The 20643-nt window shown below is 29.2% G+C and overlaps 1 long non-coding RNA gene across 1 annotated transcript; it reads left to right on the top strand.

Moving 5' to 3' along the window:
• The first annotated feature begins 10892 nt into the window (after positions 1 to 10892).
• On the top strand, positions 10893 to 16138 carry LOC107448883 (uncharacterized). Its single transcript, XR_001584706.4, has 2 exons — positions 10893 to 11108; positions 15701 to 16138. It is a non-coding gene; the product is annotated as an uncharacterized lncRNA (long non-coding RNA).
• Positions 16139 to 20643: the final 4505 nt, after the last annotated feature.

Below are 20643 nucleotides of genomic sequence, written 5' to 3'. Positions count from 1 at the left end.
TATGTATACACTTTACATATTTTTTTTTTCATTTGTATTTTTCAATAAGCAATATAGATTTTGATCACTTGGAAGTTAAAATTTTCAGAATTCGTAGTCGTGCTGTTTTAAGAAATACATGAATCGAAAGTGTTTCATTCCATATTTCTTAGTTATACGCACTAGAAAAGGCTCTAATCTTACAGACATAGCAGGGCTCTACAAGCCATTTGAAATAAAATAAAATAAAAAACTCTTTAATGATAATATATTACCAACACATTAATATTAAAATGACAGTGAGATTAAATACCATTAATTTGAGAATAGTTAAGCCACAAGATGTTCTTTAAAAACGTATTGTAAGTCTGACAGATATTCTGATTATAATTCTAGGATTATACCACATGCTAATGGAATATGGGAAGCATAATATGTTTTGTAATTTTAATGATTGGATTGAAATTTATTTATTTTATGCAACATTAGATATATTTCTGAAACATTTTTTACTTTTTACTCCATTGAAAATGAAACTACGAGTACATTGAAAAATTAGTAATGTAAACACACATAGTTGTAAAAGTAAATTCTGTAAAAGTTAAGTACCAACTGTTAAATATTTGTTAACTTTAAATAATAATAGACAAAATATTAATTAAATTATATCACAGCAAAACAAAGAGGGAATAAAGATTAAAACAAATAAGAAAATAAATAAAAAGTAGGTCAATAGAAGAGTTGAAATTGTACGATATGAATATTTGGAGAATTACTTTTTATAAACTATATTAATATCTCTTATTAAAACTTCTAAATAATTGTCGTAAAATGAGGTAACAGTTAAGCAAAGCAAGATGATTTTCACAAGGCATACACGTTTCTTTAAGTTATACGGCTTCTAGCTAACTCGTTATTATTTTGTGAAAAGTTTTCAAAAACATGAATTGTTAGAAGCGATTTAAATTTTAAAAAAATTAGAAGAATTCTTTTTAAATAATTGAAAACTTTTTTTACAACCAACGCAAATAAAAACTAAAAGGAACGATTAAAACTTAACTATAAGAAAAAAAACCATTATTTTATATTTTATATGTTCAAAAATTATGTAAATAAAATTTAGCGAGTTACTTTTGGTGAATATTTTTTTATCGAGTCTCTTGCCAGAAGAAACCATTAACTATATAAAAGCGGACATTATTTTCAGCTATAGCAATCAAAACAAATTGTAATAAATTTTAATTTTATTAATTTAGAACAAAACTTAAAACAGAAAATTTAACTAGAAAATAGTATATTGCACTTTCCGCCAATACAATGATGCGCGGTATTGTTCGGGTTTACCATCTGACAATAGAAAGTATTATAATATTAAAAACGTTTTTTTTAAAAAAAAGGAAGTTGTTTTTGCATTTCTTCAACTATTCTGTTCCATCAATGAAAAACTCTGTCAGATCATTCTCTTCATCTCCATTTTCGCCTTTTTTTATTAAGAATTGTAAACGTCATCACAGAGAATTAAAACATCATAAAATACAAATGATCTGATTGGTACAAATATGAATCACTCTTAATTAAAATCAATTTTTTTCTCAGCGAAGAGAAACAGTTGCTGATATTTCGAACAAATAAAATAACGGCAAAATAAGTGGCAACAGTATGTCTATTCAATTCGCCGTAAAGTTTACGGTTAAAAACATTTCTTTACCTTGTCGATTTTTTAACCATTTACAACTGGTAGGGTTAATAAAACGTGATTACAAAACTCGCTACAACTCGTGATACTGTCAAACTCCTGATTACGGTTTTGTAAATATTTACTTCCTAGCATGGTTTCAAAACCAAAGCAATGAAATTTAACTGTACGTTCGAGTTTAGTTAGGTTAGGTTTTTTCGTATTAGATAATGGGCATGGGAGTTGGGTTACAAAACTACAAAAAATGCATTTACTTAAAAAGATATTTTTGAATACATATAATGGTATATGAGTTTGTTTTAATCTTTATTTATTTTTCATTTCTGTTTCACTCGCGGACACAGTTTTTGTACTTTGGTTTTTCCCTTTTATTTTCCCTTTTGCCTTGGCAAAATAATATTATCTTCCTCACATTTGTTTGTTTTCCTCTCGTTCGTCTAACAAGTCTTGAGATTACTATATCTGAGCTCTCCTAAAATGCTGATTTTTATTATGATATTCATATTTTTTGAAGCAAAAGAAGTTATCATATTATTAAGTATTAACTGTTATGAACTTAGATACTACAACTTTAATCCTCTACTCTTCACGGAAAATAGAATTGTAAAACAAAATGAGTCACGATGCATATAAATTTTGAAATATTTATTGGCCAAATTATTACATAGTGAAAATAACATTTGCAAATTATAATTTTTTTTTTGTTCTACAATACATATTGTGAAACATTTTCCCAGTTATTCATCTTTTTATTTTGGTTTTCATAATTTTTTACTTTTTTTGTTAGAGACAAAGGGGGGACAATACGCAGACAATTTTTAATTTTTTTAAATTTTTTTGGTTGGTTTTTAAATTTAAATGTTCTTGTAGAACTTTGAATACTGTACAGAGCTATTGTCAGAATATAACTATTTTTATTGCTCTATGGATGCATCTTTAAAATATTTTTCCACTTTGAATCTATTTCTGAATATTTCATTGGTATTCTTTTTTTCTATTTTCGATCTGCTTCTGATTATTTTATTGATATTCTTCCTTCCTATTTTCAATCTGTTTCTGATAATTTCATTGATATTCTTTTTTCCACTTTCAATCTGTTTCTGATTATTTTATTGATATTTTTTTTTCTATTTTCGATCTGTTTCTGTTTATTTCATCGATATTCTTCTTTTCCATTTTATTTTTAGAGAAAATACGATGTCGTCAAGGCTGCAATTTTTCCTGTTAGGCTGCAATTTTTCCTGTCCTCCTCTTTTAAGCTTTTACTTCCTTCTTTCTCTTCAAACTTCAAGCTGTCTTTTTTTTTACGGCATAGGTAAAAAAATACCTACGACTGATCTAATATGCTGTTAACTGACTGTTTAAACGTTAGGTATACTACTACCATCAACGGTATACAACTACCCAAAACGCTTAGCAAATTTTTGAAGAAGTACTAATAAGTACTATTACTGTAAATTGTTGATTTAAATATCTTTTTAAAGGCTATGTTTCCGTAAAAACATATGCATGACACTAAATGTAGATGTCAGTTAGTTGTTTCAAATTTTGCAGATTGGTTCAAATTGCACTCCCAGAATCGGTTTTTGACGTTCTATTTTATTTTCTTCAATTTTGAACTTCTGTCATTCTATTGTAATCTATTGTAATTGGTTTCAAAAGTTGGTATTTCTATTGTAATTGGTTTCAAAAAGTAGCTCTTTACTGGTTTTGTACTAAATGTAGATGTAAATTGAATATTGTTCCATATTTTGTAGATTGGTCGAAATTACACTCCCAGAAACAGTTTTTGATATTCTATTTGGTTTTCTTCAATTTTAAACTTCTGTCATTCAGTTTATTTCTATTGTGTTGGATGGTTTTCAAAAAGTAGCTCCTTACTGGTTTCGTAATAAATGTAGATGTAAGTTCAATATTATTCCAAATTTGGCAGATTTGTTCAAATTGCACTTCCAGAAACAGCTTTTGACATTTTATTTTATTTTCTTCCATTTTTAAACTTCTGACATTCAGTTTATTTCTATTGTGATTGGTTTAAAAAAGTGGTATTTTACTGGTTTTTGTTCTAAAATTGCTCCCGTTCAAAAATATATTTTACCAGCATGAAAATTTAGAATTCACATTTAACCGGAAAGAAAACATTGAATTGCAGAAAGAAAAAATAACACTTAAGAAATTTAGCATCCCCGTTTTTGAGCTGGATCTTTTGTATTCTTGGATTTTTTTTGTCGTAAAACTTTCTTCAAAAGTCGCCACTTTCGCTTGATATAGTTCTTTTTAGGTGGAGTGAGTTCTTCAACACTCGATTCCTCTTCTCTCACGCTTAATGGTTCTAATTTTAGATCGTCTGGATCAATTTCGATGTTATATTCAGCTATTTGTTCGGCTGTTCTGGTGGTATCAAACAAACAACTCTGAATGTGTGAGTAATTGTTGTTTCTTAAGTCCTTCCATGTGTCAATATTAGAGTTCTCTTGGCTCCTAGAAGCTCTTCCCTCGCTCAGGTGTAGGGGTAACGGGGTGAGCTGTGAAACATTGTAGATGTCAGTTGAATTTTCATCATGTTTCATTTCGCCAGAGTCGATCTTATTCTCTATATTCATTTGGTCTACACTAGGTTCTCCATCCAGTTGTTGGGGGGAAAGTTGAAGAATATTGCAGTTGTTAGTCGCATTTTCTTCACATTCAAATTCAGTGGGTATATCAGAGTAGGTCTTGTTCTCTGTGTTCATTTCATTTATATGCTTAGCTCTTCTCTGATTCACTTCCTTCCGGATCAGGGCGAGCAGTGAAAGAAAGTAGGGGTTAGGTATGTTCTCTTCCCGTCCAATGGCAGAGTTGATGTTGTCCTCTGAATTCAGGTGATTTACGAAGTAAACTCTTTCCTCACTCAATTCTATTCGGAGTGGGACGAGCTGTGAAAAATTGGCGGTGTTTGGCACAATTTCTTCTGTTTCATCTTCTGTGGGTATGTCAAAGTTGGTCATGTTTCCTGTATTGGTCTCATTAACAATGCAAACTCTTCCCTCACTCAGTTCTTTTTGAAGTGGGGTGAGTGGTGAAAAATCGCTGGTGTTAGGCGCATTTTCCATAATTTCCTTTTCCTTGGAACAAATGTTGACCTGAGAAACATTGAAATTATCCGGTTCATTTTCTTCAAGTTTTAATTCTTCTGTGTCAGTCTGGATCTCGATAATCTTTTGATTAACTCTTCCCTCGCTTAATTCTGTTTGTAGCGGGGTGAGCTGCGTACTACTGCAGATGTTCGGTGCACTTGCTTCGAGTTCCATTTCTTTAAATTCATCATAGTCAGTTTTTTGTTCTTGATTCAATCGATGGGCATAAACTCTTCCCTGGCTCAATTCTGCCTCCTGCTGGGCGAGCTCTGAAATGTTGCAGATGGTGAATGCATTTTCATCAAGTTTCATTTCGTCCAGTTCGTCAAGATCGGTCTGGATCGCTTTATCCACTTGATTGAATGAAACTCTTCCCTCGCGGATATTATGCGTTGGCCGGGTGAGCTGAGAAATTTTGTCATTGTCCACTGTTTTTTTGGAATAATTTTTAAAGTAAACTTGTTAGTTAGGATGTAAAATAAAAATAAAATCTATTGCATATCTCTTTTTTTTAAAACATTTTAAGTATAATGATAAAAAAAATAAATCTAGCAATCGCAAATTCTGCTTATTTCGAATATTTCTTCCTTTTTTTATCTATAAGACTGATAACTTTTGTACGTGTATGGGCTCATAGAAATAAAAAAAAATCTCAATAATTTCATATTTTCAAAATCGAATTTGTGTGAGAAAACCTTAAACACGAAAAATTTGACCTTGCGTGGTTTTTCTTGCAAAATTAATTACCGTTAATATTTTCAAAATTGAAAATTTTGGAGACATAAAATTCCCACTTTTAATAAACAAGCTCTTTTCTAATTTTAATTTTTATTTCAAACTTTATTTGATTTATTTATGGCTATTTTTGCAATCTAAAAGGTTTTTTTCAGCAGAGACTTTTTTTTTTAGCGGAGACTTTTCAATTTATTAAATTTAGCACTCAATAAAGGAGAATAATATGATGAATTGTTTTCTCTTAATAAAATTATTAATACTTAATAGTGACAATCAAAGTAATTAGAGTAATTACCTTACAAAATAAGAAATTTTAAAACTAATTGAGTTTATTGATAACAAAAACTGATTACCGTGCTATTGCTTAGATACATTGCACTGTCATGAATTTTAGGTTGAACAATGATTTGGTTTGACAAATAAATTTAAGACTGTTTTTACATAAATTAATAAACATAATTTAAGCAAAAAAAAAAACAGTTTGGATTTAATTTTAAATACAATCATTGTCGAGGTAAAAAGGAATACATAATAATGATCATAAATTTAATAGTAGACAGTATAAATAAAAAAAAATGTATGAAGCAAAACACTAAGGAATGAGTTTTAAAGTTAATTATTAAGCAATAAATGGGTTCATAAATCTCGAATTCCGTTGAAATTTACTTCGGTTTTTCAGTTAGTCACAGATTTTTTTTAAATTTGAAGAAGATTTGCACCGTATTGATTTAACAAATATTTATTTTAATTTATAGGAATTTACAAACAATGCGTGGACATTGAAACAATTGATATATATTTAGTTGCTCAGCTGAATAATTGTTTTTATATGTTTAAAAATTAATATGCCTCAATAATTTTTTATCATTTGGCTTTTTCGAACTCTTTCTAGGCAAAATTTATACTTCTATAATCATTTCATTCCGAACATTACTTTTTAGGGTAATAATTCTGCTTGATTAGTAATTGACATTTACGATAAGTTATTGTATTTGATGTCCCACAATCATCATCCTGTTTTAGAATCCTGTTTAATCCTGTCGTCCTGTTTTAGAATCCTTGTCAAAGTAGAAATACATCAGCAAAAGAATTCAAAATTCGATATTTAAGCAGTACAGAATCGTAGACTTTAAGAAGATTTTTTTCAACTCGTTTTTTAAAAAAGCAAATATTCGAAACACAAAAACCTCTTTGATTGCTAGAAGGAACAAGAAGGTGTTTTTGGCATTTAATTTTCTATTCCTGACACCACAGACTGTGATGTTTTTTAGTCTCGCCTCTCTCTATAGTGATTAACCAAGTTTTTATTACATTTTTTCCTTTTTTCCTCTCCCTAAAATAATAACTTTTGTTTTCCACTGTAGTTATTTTTCACTTATATTTTGACCAATATTGCAAAACATATTTCATAGTCTGTCATTATGCTATTTAAAATTATGTCGTTATTCATACAACGCATTTAACCCAAGAGTGCTCCGCGGTTTTCTTAAGGACTTCATAACCCTACTAAGGAAAATTTCAAATGTAATGTTAATTTCTGTTTTAGTGTTAATTATTTAACTACAACGGAATCTGTTTTTTAAATAAAATAAAACTTTTTTATCTGTCATAAATTTTCAGTTAATTTCTTTACATTTAATATTTTTCTTCAATTCATTATGGTGAAACTTCAAACTTACCATGAATAATGCTATTTTCTTTAGTTCCAAAGCTTCTTAAAGAATGGCTTAGAGATTTAACACAATTATTTTTCATTCAAAAGATGTAAATGAGTTGCAATTAGATTGAGACAATTATAATTTTAAAAATAATGTCGATAAAATAGAAAAATATTCTACTTACAATTTTTTCCAGATGTAGCGGAAAATATTGGGCATGATTGCAGAAAAGTTGGTAATCGGTTGGTTAAAAGTTGGTAAAAGTTGGTATTCCAGAAAAATTGGTGACGCAGAAAAGTTGGTTCTGAAGAAAATGGACGAACTATATTGTTAGCTTGACTAACAAGGATTTGCCTCATTGTTAAACTTTGCTTGAAAATTTATCTCAAAAGAATATTAAGTTTCCATTGTTATTAACTTGAAATATATTTTAAACCAACAATACTTTTCTTCCTTTATTTATTTAAAATTTAAATTCAGGGAACTTAGAGCATGCAGAAAAATAATAACAAAAAAAGATAAATAAAATAAAATAAAATTTAATAATAAAATTAAAAAAAAAACGCTTTTGACGTTACTATAATTTAATTATATATGAACTTTTCTTTTTACAAACTCTTATTAAAAGTATTTTCCAGGAATTGCTACAAAATACTGTTTTTTTTTGTATCGCACTACTCACTGCACTAATTCTTTTAAAAAAATAGTGAACTATACTACAAACTACGGGAAAAAGTAACGATTTTTTATTACTAATTATCTTTAGAGAAAATAATTAGTAATAATATATATATATATATATATATAATGTTTAATTTACAAAAAAAAAGAATTGAATCATGAAAATTTTATATGTCTACNCATGGTAATTGATTTGAGTATTATATATATATATATATGAAGTCGTTTGAAGCCCTCCCCTCATCTTCACTTGTCAGAAGAGTAAATGCGGCCTGTGTACCAAAATGACCACATTACCATAAATCAGTGGTCAGTGGAGTGCTACAAGTAGCGAAACTACTGCAATCGTTACTTTTTTCCGTAGTTTGTAGTATAGTTCACTATTTTTTAAAAGAATTAGTGTAGTGAGTAGTGCGATACAAAAAAAAGCAGTATTTTGTAGCGATTCCTGGAAAATACTTTTAATGTTAGTTAAATAAAGATACAAAGTTTAAGCGTAAAAAAGTTTTCGAATCTGATTGGTGCAAATCCTTCGGGGGATCGTCAACGTATGTCATGAGAATGCCTGTGTGGCCTAGCGTTTATAAGATTTACATCTGATGCTCGGAAAAATCAGTGACAAATCGGTCAGGTTGTACCTGAGAAATCGAATATTAAATATCTGACTTTTTTAAAATTCAGTTTCACAGGAACTATATTGAAAATATAGAAAATTGTTTTCATGTCTGATTTCGTAACTTAAGATATCAACTGCATTACTTAATTGGCATATTTTCGGTCATCTCCTCGAGCCACTATGATTGAGTTCTCGAATATGAAGATCCGTTCATTAGATTAAAAGTTATTCAGAGAGGCACACTTTTTGCTTTTCATATTGTACTTCATTTCTTGAAGAATATAAAAAAGAAAAGCATAAAACAGCTATTGAGAAAAGCATAGAGTTTGAAAGTTTAAATAAAAAATTCATTAAAAGTGTTATAGAATAAAAAATCATTTAATGAAAACTTGAAATAAAACTTCTTGGTATCTCTTCATATTTAACCAAGCCGATTCACAATCATATTGATTATTGGCGAAGTTCTCCAGTTAAGTTTCTCTTTTAAAAGTAGCAAAGTAGTGACTACACTTCGAAAGTAGTTTGCAGTTGCTACATTTAAAATAAAGAAGCTGTAGTTAACTACAATCGTTATGAAATAGTTGTAATTAACTACAAAAATGTAGTTTTTCCGACCACTGACCATAATCATGCCGCTGATCAGAAAATTGTGAAACTTTAACCTCAATGATCCCTCTGGCCTATTTTTTTAAATTCATTTTACTAAGTCGCAATTTGAAAAATGTAATTGTCAATGGAAAGACTTGAGACGTGGTGGCTCTGGGAATAAAGCGCTCGCTTTCCAAAGAGATGACCCGGCTTCGAAAACCCGATTACTTAGTGACAATTTGAATAATATTTATTCAAAGTGATAGTCAAAGGATAGACTTCATTTGCTTAAAAAAATTTTTTTAGATGGCAAAAGTCGATATATTTCGAGGGCTCGCATTGTAGGTCTAAAAAGTAGGTCACCTTCATGTAAATGTTAGTTTGTTGTAGTTCATCTTACATTTTGAAAACTTCATAAGCAGATTACATCAGCGTTAAAGTACCCTGGAAAAACATTACATGTGAAACCAAACACGTAAAACGGTAAATACTTGATGGAAATACAGATGGAGATGAATGTGGAAATGCGAAGCGTTGAATTCATATAGGCGAAGGCGGATGTGGAACTGCTCGCTGATTAGTACCTCACCTATATATTGTTTTAGTAGTGTCAAAATGATGTGATTATAAAAATAACTTACATATTAAGAAAGAAATCTTTTGATTAAAAAATAACAATTTGAAATTACAGAATATGTAAGACATTTGGTATTATTTGAACGTATTTACTCTTTAAAAATATCTAATTTGTTATTAAATATTGATTAAGAAAAATACAGAATACTATTTGTCCTTTTTATCATCAGATTTAGACAAAACTTACTATGTTTATTATGTTACTTATTATTAACTTATTAACTTAATAATTTATCAAAACTTATTACGTTACTAACTACCAAGCTAATAAAAACGAGTTATGTTACTTATTCATTATAATTTGTTTTATTTCTTTTGTCATTGTAACAATAATTGACTGACATGCAGGAACTATATAGCAAAATTTAGGCGCTTGCACCGTTTTCGGTAATAAATAAGATTTTTTTTCTCTTTTACTTCAAAGATAGCAAAATGCATTTTATTTTACCTTAAAAGAAAAAAATTTTGTATGCATAAACCGCTTATTCCATTAAAAATTAATTTTAGCGTTAGTTAAACCAAGCGTTAAAGTCTTGCTACTGTTGAGCACATTTTCGTGGTTTTATTCTGCATAGAACGATGAGTATAATTAATTTAATAAAAAATTTCCAGTTAAATTGAAGATATGTTTATCCCAATACTTATTTTTTTAGTTAAATTCCAAAAATTTCTCTTTTTTAAATACATAAAAAATATCTGATTAATAAAAATTCAATGATCTACAAATTGTGGATGATAAACAGAAAAGTCTGGTAGAAATAATACAAAACTATAACTAATAACTAAAAAAGAAAGAAGAGTGAGAATTTTTTTTTCATTTAAAAAATTTTTTAAAACTAAATGTAATAACAATGACGTCATACCAAAAAGTTAACTTTGTCTAACTTAAATTGAAAACATCATAAAATACCTGTTTCAATGTTTATTATATTTCAAAATCTATGCCTAATGTATATACTTAACACTTCGATAATTATACAAACTTAGTTTCCTTCAAAAGGCCTCAAATTAGATCTCAGATTAGATTATAAACATATATTAAATGAAAATGACGAATTTAAAATTAACCAGTTATTCCTGCGGCAAAACAAATACAGTTTATTAATATCTTGTTAAGACCTTCAACAAGTTCTTTTTTGGAATATTTTTAACTTATCTGAAGCCCGTGCAACTTCTAGATAAAAATAGACTTTTTTATGCCTTTAAGGGTGGAGGTATTAGAAATGACTTCGTATCAAGGCCAAATTTTTTAATTTAGAAACTTGTTTCAATAATATTGTAAAGTCCAAACAAATAAAATAGAGTTTCTCTAAAAATCTATAAAAGAGCTCAAATTTAATGGCAGTATTTGGAATTACGTACAAACGATAACTAGGGAATAGAATAGCGAAATGTTCTCGAAGGTAAGATTTTGTCCTTTTAATCATCAGAATGTCAATTTTAAATTAAATTAAACATATTAAGAAATCGAATTAGTTTTCTCTAATAAATTTTTTTGACATTTAAGAAAAAATACACATTATAATCTATTTCATTCTGATAAATATTATTCTGAGCAATTTCACACAAGTATAAGGTAATATTCAAAAATCTTAAAACCCACTCACTGATAACAGAAAGTTATTCATTTTTAAAATTGGAATAGTCTTCAAACTCAAATATTTTGTTTAAAGTTATTTATTCTAAGTTTTTGTCTTTAAATCTGTTTTTCTCAATTTCAATGTTTTTCACCTGTTTCGCAAGATTACTCAACTACTAATAAACCTATTAAGCTAAAGCATGGTAATTGATTTGAGTATAGCATATTGCTTGAATTCACACTAGCATTTGAATGTTGGTAAACATTTTATATATTTTTCTTAGTCAAAATAATTTTTTTTTTAAAAATCCATAAAAGTTCTTCTTTCAATGTAAAAATTCTGTTTTTTTTAGTTCTTTTGAACTAGCATAATTTTAATAAAAGCATATTTGCCTGTTATAATAATACTTTAAAATATTAAATAATTTGCTTGTCATTATAGAAGTTTATACTTTATAAATTTTTCTTGGGCAAAATAATTTTTTTAATAAAAATCCATAAAATTCCTTCAATGTAAAAATTCTGTTTTATTTTTCTAGTTCTTATGCTAGTTCTGTTTCATTTTTTTACTTTTTTTGAACTAGCATAATTTTAATAAAGGCATATTTGCTTGATATAATAATAATTTAAAATATTAAATAACTTGCTTGTCATTATAAAAGTTATTCTAGTCATTAACCTGATTTTTATGCTTCTTATAGTACGAGCAAAACATCTCAAAAATTTTTCGCTCGAAACAATTCAAACAATAAAAATATTTTTGCGTTGTATCACAAAAATGTTTGCATTAAAATGATGCATCCTAAGAAATTCTGAATCCTAAGTTAAACTTTATATTAGTTTTAGAAGAATAAAAAAAAATTGTACTTGATGCTTTCTCGAAGGAATCTTAACTACCTATATTCCTTAAAAGAATTAGTTCCTGAAAAAGTGTTGTTTGTTTATGTAAATACAAACCAATATTGAAGGCTCGAAAAATATCAAAGTAGTTACTTACATTCCAGGACATGTTACTGTAAGAAATTATAATACCCGAATGAAACATTTAGCTGCCCAAAAGCTTTTTTGTGATTAATATTAATAAATATTAATTGAATATTATTATAAAATTAATAAATTACCGGTTAAATAGTTCCTGAGAAATTGAATTTTAAAACAGCCAGACATTTAAAATTCGATTTCTCAGGAACTATTGAACCGATTTCGATAAAATTTCGTAATCTGCCTACTAATAATAAATTCTTTAAAACGATGAAAAATTTGTATACCTTCCAATTCCAAAAATGTTCCACTATTATTGAATAAAGCAATAAATAATTATTAGAAATTACTTTTGTGTGGAATTAACTTCGGATAAACGCATTTTATAATAGTGGGCAAAATTTCTTAAATTCTCTTAAAAAAAGTCCTCGAGATATGTTGAAATACGCAAATAGTAAAATTTATATTAAGGGGTCTAAAACTTTCAACTGCTCTCCTGACCAAACTATTGAGACTATATATCCCGGGCTACCTCCTATATTTTGGTAGCATAGAATCCACCGAAAAAAAGGATACATTTATTCAGAGAAAATACGTTTTTGTGTCTAATTTTGTACTAGTTGATGGAAAGCCAATCATTAAACCAGAAGTTAGTTTGGGTGATTCGTTTATTTTTTGCCCACTGTACATATTACTAATTCGTTGACAATAAATGACATATACAGTCATAGACCTAGATCAATATTTTTATTTAAAGTATAAATTAAGGTAACAGAAGGATTGCGTTTTTTTTAAAATAAGAATTATTAACCAGATTCAAACATTGATGGCGTAAATGTAAATTATTATTATTAACTAAATATAAATATCCAAAACAGTAAGATATTATCTGCAAGTGCATGATTTTTATTACAAAAAATAATAATAAATATTTGTTATTATTTTTTTATGTACAATGATTGTTATAATCTGAAGGGAATTTTTGTATACACCTTTTCACATTATGAACTGAATTTTTTACACATTGAATTTTTACATTTATCTAAAGTAAGAATGCGAGAATTTCTCTATTGATATTTCGAGGTTTATATCGAAAAGGGTGTTAGTTGCTTTTAAATGAGTTAGTTGCTTTTTACAACATAAAATAGCCAAGACTATGATTGGTTAAACAAAATTTTAAGTACTACTCTGATTGGAGCAGCTTGTCATTCCATTAAGTTTACTTCAATCTTATATACTCATTCAAATTCCATCTCACAGTCAGGTAATTTTTTTTTGGTACCAAATTGAACTAAAATATTATTGAAAATATTTAAACCATCTCAAAGAAAAGTTCTTATCTATTTTTCTTTCTTAATCTTGATATTTGTTATTTTTTTTTTTGTGATATTTTTTTGTGTGTTCTAACGCTTTCACAGAAATCTTTCAGCTTCCCAACGCTAGGTTTTTATGGTATCGATCGATATCTTGGTNGAATTTACAAATGTTATTTTAAACTATCAGTATTGTAATAAAAATTAACACTATCAGTATATATATATAAATATATATATATATATTTATATATATATATTACTACTGAGCTACTATTATTCATATATTCATATTCTCATATATGAAATATGAAATTTTACAGCCGCTTGCTCTAAGATCTAATATTATACTACTAAAAGAACTTTGTTTTTAAAATTTTAATAAATAGCATTGCTGTTAGAATTTTAAAATGGCTTTGCATTTGCATTGGCTGTTTTGTATTTTTTAAAAATTCAATTGAATTTCAAAATGTCATCTTCCTGGTATGTCACAAGCAATATTTCCAATAATAACTAGCTTCAAAACTTCCCATTAATTTTGCAATACCTAATTTTTTTTATCTCAACCTTTGTAAGCATTTCTAGAATATACGCAGAGGGTATTATTTACAAATACTTTGTTCAAAATAATTTTTTTTGGCAATAATTTGTTTGTCACATGAAAATCTGTCATTTTCCTGACTACTAATATTTTGTGATTTATAACCAAAATAGATAGTGTCAACTATCAATATCTTATGTTAATAGATAGGTTAGAATACTATCCTATCTGAACATGTCTTATTACATGAATAAAGAACCAACTTTCTGGTTCAAAATCTATTTCAAACAATTTTTCAAGGTTAGAAGATTTTTATGATGTCCTTTTCCTGTCATCTTGAAATCATTAATTACATAGGTTGATATGAGTTATTTCAAGAAATCCTGTTGTTTTCTGCCGAATGTAAACGTCTTAGGCCAAATAAATTTAAGTTAAATGCTATAAAGTGGCGAATTTGTCATTATCCTGGCTTCTGAATCACTGGACATTGACGTGTTACCAGAAAATTTTATAAATAGTATACTGTAAAGAGGGAAAGCAAATATTAACTTAATACCAAGTTTAAACGAGATTGTAATATGCTTGAATTTAATCAAAGTTATTTATTTATTTAAAGATTGATTATTATACACAATTTTATTCTGCACGTATCAGCAACAAAAACTTTTTTGATTCTTTCTACAGTGGATGAAATAATTAATTTAAGTAATTCATAGTTCATCTGACATAAAGGCTAAGTTGAATTACTTACTATTAGCTTAAAAACGCTGTTTCTTAAACTTCTGAGATAATATGTCATTTTCCTGGAATTCAAAACTTGGTGAATTTCTATTTTATTTTTTTTTCTTGATCAAATGCTAATAAACTGCTCTGCTGTCTGTAAGATATTAATAAATGTAACTAAATAAGTACACAAAAAAATTAGATTATTTCGAAGACTTTAAATTTGAAGAAATTTTATGTTCCGAATTGTCATGTTTGCAAAGAATCACCCATATACTATTGTAAAAGACCGGGATTCGATCCTCAGTCAAAACTAGAGAAGCTCATACAACTTCCGATCGAGATGGATGCAGGCTTGTCTAGAAAGAATATCTGACATTATGCGCAGCTCTAACCACATTGCAGCAATCATGTCGTCGGTAACGAAATTGTGCAAACCATAATTTCCATGATCTTCTGACCAGCTCTGAAAAAGTCCAATTGCAACTGGGGACAACACTGCGACAACCACCTACGCTCTGAAAAAAGTATTACTGAACGAATTGTCACTGTAATAACGAAACTGTATTTTTTCCTGCTTAAAACGACAGTGTGAGGCTTGTATATCATTGAAAATTTATAATCTTGCTTTCTGTTTCTTATCCGATTAAAAAAAACATATTTTAAAGCTCTCGAGACAGATGGGAATTATACATGATCTTGCCTTTGCATAATAACTTTTAAATGATAATTATCTTCGTGTTATTTTAATATACCTTTATATCAAATGCCATTTTACTTGCTCAGGAGTTATATACAAAACATGAAAATTCTCTTCATTTGTGCAGCTGAATAGTATACTTTACTTTAATATTCCAGATAATGAAGATACTACTATTCTTTCTGTTCAATTTTCTGTTTCTCTTGGAGGTGTCGCCCGCTGCTGTGATGGTTTCGGGAGGTGGTGGAGATTTTGATGGAATATCAATTGGTCCTGTGCCCGTCCCATCGGCATCCGTACCCGCAATAACCATTTTAACTGTTCCAAGAAAGACGTCATACGGAAAATTTAATCATTGGCATTAAAAAGCTTGATTGCTTATGCATGTGCATCGTGTAGACTCTGTTGCGAAAAAGCAAAGTAACAGTGAACTACACATAATTTTAAAAAAGTGAACTACTTGTTTACCGATATGTATCAAACAATATATCTATCAATGAATGGTTTTCTAATTCTTGTAAATGCATACTTTAAACTTTCTTGGTGATTGTAAACATTTAAAAAATAAATTTGTAAAAATACATAAATTCATAAAATAGTGGTTTTATTTTAAAATGAGCAAAGTTTGAATGTCTTATTATTAAATTAAGTTGTAAAAATATTAATTTTGATAAAAAAAAATTCTTACAGAATACCTCGAAATTCATGGTACATGCGTTAGAGATGATAGAAGGCTACTAGACAGACACAAATCACCATACAATCCATGATTCGAACGCAAGTCGTACGAGCTAGACGGTGCGGGCTTCAATTTTAAGCAGTTCTGGTGAGGGAGGACATAGTGTTGTTTCATTTCATTTTGTTGAATAAAATGATCATTTGATCATTTTCTTTTTATTCAATATCTGTCTGTCTTGTTATCCATCATTTTGTGATACAGCATGTTTCGTACTCTAGTGCTTTACGACTTGCGTTCCAACCATGGATTGTATGGTGATTTTTGATTGTCTAGTAGCCTTCTATCACTCCCTAATGTATGTACCATGAGTTTTGGAACACCCTGCATATTTCTTTTCAGCTAAAAGGTATTTTCCAACCAAATTTTAAATAAAAGAAGCAGAGTCTATCATTTCCATGTTAAGTTTTAATTTTCCAGCAGCCTTTCTAAATATAAAAAAGCGTGTCCTATTGATAAAAGCTACATTATCAAAAGGATTTAGAATTTCAGTTTTTCTAACCCTCATGTTCGATTAAGTAACTTCTGAAGTAACTGAGAATGAATAATTCGAGGAATCCAAGCCGGATTTTAAGTAATAATAAGCATTTATAGTTTGTAGAAATAATCGCAGAAATTCGCGCCGCTTTTTTGGTAACATTTCAGAACAAACTACATTTTCAACAAACTACAAGTTAGTGGTAGTGAAAACTTATATATAAAATTCAATTTAGTTCCAGTCATTTTGTTTACCTCTGGCGCCCAATTTAAACATAAGAAACAGGGCCAGTTATTTCATGGTGATTCCTTTCATGTAATTTCAGGAACAAAAGGATTAAGCTGCTGTCTGATCCTCGTGTGCAACAACTGTCTAAAATGCCTGTTTGAAACTGAACTACTAGACCAGTTCTTTCGAAACTGCTACAATTATTCTAATCCCAAAGCCACAAAGGGATTTAACTTCTTTTTCACGCTATTGAACTACAGGCCTATCACTCAATTATTTACAGTGCTCCAAAAAACAGACCACCTTGAATAACTTTTTACTTGTTAATCGGATCTTCACGTCTTAGGACTCCATCTTAATGATTTTTAAGGGGGTGACTTCAGGTATGCTAATTAATTAATGCAGACGATATTTAAATTTACGAAATCAGATACAAAATTGTACGTTCTCTGAATAAGTATACCTTTTTTTTCGACAGCTTTGGATTTATGACCCCCCCCCCCCCCANCCCCCCCCCCAAAGATAGAGGGTCGCCACAATCTGGAAAATGTGGTCCCGACAGTTTGGTCAGAAGAGCTATCCGAAGTTTGAGCCCCCTAATGCTAAATTTATTTTTTGCGTATCTCGCCTTAATCTCGAGAACTTTTAATGCCAATTAAAAGAACTTATAAACACAATTGTAAAATTCGTTTATCCGAAGATAACTCCATGCAAAAAATAACTTTTAGTAAATATTTTATATTTAATATAGAAAAAATTTTATTTAATAATAGTCGAAACAATTTCGCAGGAACTATTCAATCAATTTCATTCGATTTTTTTTAATATTGCTATGTAAATTTACATGCTTTAAAATAATGTAAAAAAAATCGTATGCCACACAATTCAATTTTTTTTTCGAGTATTATTATATAAATTTTTTATATAAAATATTAAAAATAATAAATATTTACTAATATTTATTTTCTGCTTGACATTATCATTTGATAAACGAATTTTATAATTCTGCGCAAAAAATTCTTTAATTCGCTTAAAAAGTTTCGAGATATGGCGAAATGCGCAAAAAATAAAATTAACATTAGGGGGTCTAAACTTTTGATCGCTATCCTGACTAAACTATGGGGATTATATTTCGCAGATTGCGACTACCTCCTATATTTTGGAGGTTAGAAATTTGAATCCATTGAAACAAAATTGTGTAAATTGTGAGAGACTACGTGTTTGTGTCTTCTTTTATGACTTAAAATATCGTCTGTAATAAATTAGTATATTTGAGGTCATCCCCTCAGAAGGAGTCCTAGAACGTGAAGGTTGGCGAGCACCAGCGAGCAGGGGGCGAAGCCTCCTAGTACTTAATTAATTAACAAACGTTTTCGATTTAAAATTAAATCGATGTTTTTAAACAATATGTTGGTATTTATTGAACTTCTAATAATCAAATAAAATGAACATCTACCTCATATTCGGTATAGAAGTCGATCTTTCAAAATCCCAAAAATTTACATAAATACTCCTGTTATAAAGTCGGATATACGTTGATCGTGAAATTTCGATGTGTTATACTCATTGCGATAAATATGAATAACTCATTATCAATTTACGCATTCCTCAAACTTGTTTTAAATGTTATGTGGTGAACCACCTTCTCACCAGATGGCGATGAACTCTGCTCGCCTGGTGGCAGTGCAAAAATTTTCCCTCAAGGAAATGACTTTTCTATAAGATGGCAACATCTCTTGTGTTCAAACCTTAGGTTCAAGAATCAAGAATCAAGAAGGTTAGGTTCAAGAAGGCAACAGGTCAATTTACAAACATTCATTCCGGCTTGCTGATCGGTGAACTTACACGTTTTTTGAAATGCTGCTGTCGCTAATCCTGTCTGTCTTTCTACGTTGTAACTTAATATAATTTCTTTTATTTTTTATTGTGATTAAACTGTGTTGATTGTTAATTTTTATTGAATTAATTTATTTAATATTTTTTTACACATAAAGGTTTTTATTTTTAGAAACAATGCTTTAAATTACGTTTTAATAAGAGAAGTTAACATAATTCATTCAAGAGCATTTCAAAACTGTAACACAATAAAAAACTTTTTAAAACATGCTATGGAAGACGTAGAAAATATTCTGTCATATCATCATGTATATCAGAACATATTCTATGCCGGATTCAATAACGTTAACAGTGTCGTCATAAGGATCCCACTCTGCAATGGTTTCTACTTCCTCCTTATCTTCTACAATCGCATTAGAATTAGAAATCTGATGGCGCGTGAGTTTAATTTATTCTTAGCTACATACTCGAGAAACATACTCAGTATTTTCATACTACATCCTCAATATTTTCTACCATCATTTTAAGCACAGGTCTAAGAAGCTTTAACACTAGGTTTACGGACGTTTCTTATGTACCTATCTCTACGAACACATGTCAATTTGACGCATGAACGAATACATCACTAGGCTTACGGACGTTTCTTATATACCTATCTCTACGAACACATGCCAATTTGACGCATGAACGAATACGTCACTAGGTTTACGGACGTTTCTTATATACCTATCTCTAAGAACACGCGTCAATATGACACATGAAAGAATACATATAATTGTGATTCTTAATTTAATAAATTCAATTTAGTAGATTTTAATCCTCCGCTATTTCTAAATAATTCATAGACTTATATAATTCACCACTTTATATTAGAAAAATTTACTTAGTAGTTATTTACCGTTTTTTTTAATTATTTTGGCGTGTCCGAAGCAATTGGTATGGTATCTCTGCACTTAGAAAGCAATGCAATTATATACTATAAACAATGAAGATATGAGATATATATTTATGAAATATTCTAGTATTTAATGTTTCAATACTCGAACTAAGCAACTGAAACCTTCAAAATCTGACATTAATTGACATTCTGCTTTTGTTCTTTCTATTATTGCTTATCGGCAACAGTTGTTTATCGCTCGCGTTATTTGAGATAACGAATCGAAGTATTGTCGGTACATTCCTATTTATTATTGATGTGATAATTGCTTGTTTTGTCTAAATTAAGATCGCGTCAAATTGACGCATATCCGTAGAGATAGGTATACCACATACAGAATTTCAACGCTTTTGAAGAAAATAGCCTTCAATATATATTTACTTCAATCAATGGTTAAAAATCATTACAAGAGATAAAACAAAAATGCAAACGTGTTTTATAATTTTCCTTACAAAACTCGAAATGCGTCAAATGACGCGTCCCGTAAACCTAGAGTTAATCACATATCTAAGAAGCTTCAAAAAAGGAGTATGTGGTTAAAAGTAACGCGCAGGAAATCCATGTCATCCAAAATAAACTGCTGCTTCTCTCAGTAGTTGTAATGCGTAGCCGAATTACATTCAGGGCCGTTGCTCACTCCTAAGTATAATATGGGTCTGGTTCATTTCATCAACAATCACTTCATCGACAGGCCATTTCATCGACACCACTTCATCGACAGGCTATTTCATTGACTAGGTCATTTCGTCGACAGGCCGTTTCCTCGACAGGGTTGTTTAGTCGACAAGCCATTTCATCGACAGGGTCATTTCGTCGACAGGGTCATTTCGTCGACAGGGTCATTTCGTCGACAAGTCATTTCGTCGACAGGGTCATTTCGTCGACA

Source organism: Parasteatoda tepidariorum, chromosome 6 (genome assembly GCF_043381705.1).
Source record: "Parasteatoda tepidariorum isolate YZ-2023 chromosome 6, CAS_Ptep_4.0, whole genome shotgun sequence".
NCBI classification, from domain to species: Eukaryota; Metazoa; Arthropoda; class Arachnida; order Araneae; family Theridiidae; genus Parasteatoda; species Parasteatoda tepidariorum.
Note: the sequence above shows the minus strand (reverse complement) of the source record. Positions and strands in the feature narration are given on the sequence as shown.